Source organism: Chrysochloris asiatica, unplaced genomic scaffold (assembly GCF_000296735.1).
Source record: "Chrysochloris asiatica unplaced genomic scaffold, ChrAsi1.0 scaffold00216, whole genome shotgun sequence".
In the NCBI taxonomy this organism is placed as follows: domain Eukaryota; kingdom Metazoa; phylum Chordata; class Mammalia; order Afrosoricida; family Chrysochloridae; genus Chrysochloris; species Chrysochloris asiatica.
In genome coordinates, this window is record NW_006408734.1 from 4,329,903 (window position 1) to 4,333,866 (window position 3,964).

Below are 3,964 nucleotides of genomic sequence, written 5' to 3' on the forward strand. Positions count from 1 at the left end.
TCCTTTGAATTCGTTCTTATAGTTTTGTTCTCTTCTGGACTCTTCTATCTGTTGATAGAGTTCCAAATAGTGCTGCCACATATGTCAATCTCTAATTGTTGTCTGCTATTGTGAGTTCTCAATCCAAAGAACTCCATTTAGGATGTTTTGAAGCATAGGTTGGCTTTGACAAAGTCCCTTAGTTTCTGTTTGTCTGGGAAATTTTTTATTATACAGTTGTACTTGATTGACAGCTTTGCTGGGTAGATGCTTCTTGGTTGGCCGTTTCTTTCAAGGTTTTATATATTTTTCTCTTGCCTGCCTGGTTTCTACTGAGAGATTAGAGCTTAATCTTATTTGCTTAACTTTGTATATGTACTTCTCTTTTTCCTAGCTACTTTCAGGATTCTCTCTTTGTCTTTGCTTTTGGAGAGCTTGATTATGATATGTTTTGGTGATTTTCTTTTGGGATCAAATCCTTTATGGAGTTTGTTAAGCTTCTTGAATGCTAATATTTTCATGTTTCAGGATGTTAGGGAAAATTTCTTCCAGAAGGTCTTTAACTATCTCTTCTGTGTGGTCATCTGTGATCCTGCCTGTTGTGGGACTCCAGTAACCTTTAGGTTATTCCTCTTCATGTTGTCCCACATGAATCTTAGACTTTCTTCAGATTTTTAAAATTATTTTTTCTGCTTGCTTCTCTATCATATCAGTATTGAGAGATTTGTCTTCCAGCTTACTGGTTCTCACTTTCATCTCTTTAATTCTGCTCCTTTGCTCTTTCATTGTATTTGGTATTTCTGATTTTTTATTATTAATCGTTTGGATCCCTTGTTGCAGGATTTGAATTGTTTCCAATGCTATATCTATCTTATTTGATTGCTCTGTAGCACATTCCTGACTTCTTCCTTATTTTCCTCCACCCCTCTGTGAAGCATTTGGATTTGTCTCATTATCATTTTCCTTCTCAGGCAGATCCAAAGCCTGCTCTTCTTCTAATGGGAAGGCTATAGCTACCTGCAGTTCATTTGTTTCAGCTTCTCTATCTTTTTTCTTGACATGAGCTGAGATTTTCTGTTGCCTTTTGGACATTTTTCAATAAATAGATGTATTTTCAATGATTTAGATTAATGTATGTTGTTGTATTATTCAGCTTTCTGATTACCTTTTGGTAGATGTGATTAGAAGATAGGCTTCCATTTTCATTTCTCTTATTACTAACTCACAGGAATTTTAGCAAGTGTTAGTGATCTACACTGCTCTGGTGTATAGCTGCTAGTATTGGCTCTTGCCCAGATGGTGAAATTTTATAGAGTATGATTATAGATTGGCTAGATGACTGAAATTGCTGTCTTTTCTTGGGTAATGTAGAAAGAAGAAGAACCCTGCTTCCAAGGTAAAACGGGGACCTAAAAAACAAAACAAAACCAATTGTACACTAAAGTCAATAATTACCACACACAAAGCAAAGCAAAATATGAGTAAGACTTTATTGACTCTTTTTTGGCTTCTGTTCTTCAAGGCTGCCTAAGAAATTTCAAGATATTGCCTTTCTTCCTTATTATGTAACTCAAGATTCAGTTTTTGGCCTCTTTCCTTTTCTTCCTCTCTCACCTTTGCTCAAGCCCATTCAGGTGTTTCTCATCACCTGCATCTCTGTTCCTATATTTTTACCTTCTTTCACATTGCAATTGTTTTGATCATAGACTAACCTTTCACATCCTTTGAATTCGTTCTTATAGTTTTGTTCTCTTCTGGACTCTTCTATCTGTTGATAGAGTTCCAAATAGTGCTGCCACATATGTCAATCTCTAATTGTTGTCTGCTATTGTGAGTTCTCAATCCAAAGAACTCCATTTAGTGAGAAACAACCTAGTGCTGGCTAGAGCCATTTTTTTAATACCCTCCTATTTTAAATATGTTGCTATTAATTCTTCCTCCATCTTTGAATCTGCACCCAGTGATCTTTGCTGAGCAGATCCAGGTGTGTGCATAGAATGCTCTGGGGGTTGGAGGAGTGTCTATTTGCTCAAGCATTCCCTCTATTCACCAGAGAGTCACAGTACACAGATAGAGAGATATAAATAAATGTTAAAAAAAAATGTTCACACCTTTATCTCTGAAGATTGGTCACACCTATGCAATAGCTCTCTCTTAATCTTGTATCTGCTCCATCTTTCTCAAGATGGCTGTGCTGAGAATAGATGGCAGTCCCAAATCAGAAAACACCATTTTTCTTGTTTCTGCTACAAATCTTACTGACAATAAGCCTTTGGTACTTCTTAATATTCTTTATATGTGGTTCAGAGTTACAGGGTTCTTCCTTGGAACTGCTTAGTCCAGTGTTCTGTGTTATTACTGGTGGAAGTCTTCATGGCACCTCTCCTATTCTACCATCAAGCCCTGACCTTCCTAAATATAGTCTTAATGTGGTGCTCTGGGTTAATGCACTGGATTGCAAGGACAGTTTGTACCACAAAGTTGGTTCACCAACCACTCCTCAGAAGTCCCATACAGGATCACTATGAGATGGAACTGACTTGATGGTCTTAACAACATCAACCACAATGTATATATTGTTGTGGCACTATTGCAAAATTCCCTGGACCTCAAGGTCAGTTTGAACCACCAGGTCAGCAGTTCAAACTTATTAGCCACTCTTTGGAAACCTACATGTTGGAACTGACTTGATGTTACTAAACAACAACAACAAATTTATATATGTTGTTATTACATGCCATTGAGTCAGTTGTGACTCATAGAGACCCTATGTACAACAGAAAGGAACACTGTCTGATCCTGCTTCATCCTCACAATTGTTATATTTTAGCTCATTGCCAATGTCACTGTGTTAGTTCATTTCACTGTAGGTCTTCCTCTTTTTTACAGACTCTCTACTTCATGAAACATGATGCTGAACTTAGGGAATGGTCCCTCCTGATAACATGTTCAAAGTATGAGAGATAAAGTGTCATTAGCTTCTAAGGAACATTCCAGCTGCATTTCTTTCAACACAAACTTGTTTCTTATTTTAGAAGTTCATTATACTTTTAATAGTCTTTTCAACACCATAATTCAAATGCATTAATTTTTCTACTATCTTTCACAGGCATATAAGGCAATTGAAAACATCATGGCTTTGGTCAGATGCACCTTAGTCCTCAAGCTGACAACTTTGCTTTTAATACTACAAAGAGGTCTGTGCAACAGATTTTCTTAATGCAGTATGTTGCTTGATTTCTTGAATAAAGCTTCCATGTGTATTGATTGTATATCTAATCAAAATACAGTTTTTGACAGCTTCAATCTTTTCTCCATTTAGCATGATGCTATTTATAAGCCCAGTTGTGAGGACTTTTGTTATATTTTCATTGACGTTCAGTCCATACTGAAGGCTGTAGTCTTTGATCTTCATCAGTATGTACTTCACTTTCAGCAAGCAAGCAAAGTCGTGCCATCTTTATATCGCAAGCTATTAATGAGTTTTCCTTCCATTCTAATGCCAGGTTCTTAGTTTTTTAGATTATTTGGTAATCATATAGCTTATGTATGTTTCTTTTAGCTATCTATGATACAATCTAAGAGAAAAAGTAGTATATGCTATTTTGCTATTTTAGTGCAATGAAATGAACTGGATTACTAAATTTTTAGTGGATACAAGGTTTTTGCTATGCACCAAATTTCTATAAAAAATATTCCACGTAGTCAACAAGGAAGAAAATGAGTCAGTGAATTTAGTTGTTTCAACAATCAATGTAAAATTCGGTTGAACACCTACGGTGAAAACAATTGACCTTCACCATCTTTGCTTTAAACAGCTCTTGCTTCAATTTTGACTCTTGTTTTGTAATTAATACTATAATTTTAAATAGGCAAATGAAAAGCTGTTATATAAGAAATTGTAACTATCAGAAAACAAATATCTCAACAAATTACTATATATTTTAGTATTAGATGAATCTTTTATCTCCAATACGCTATAACT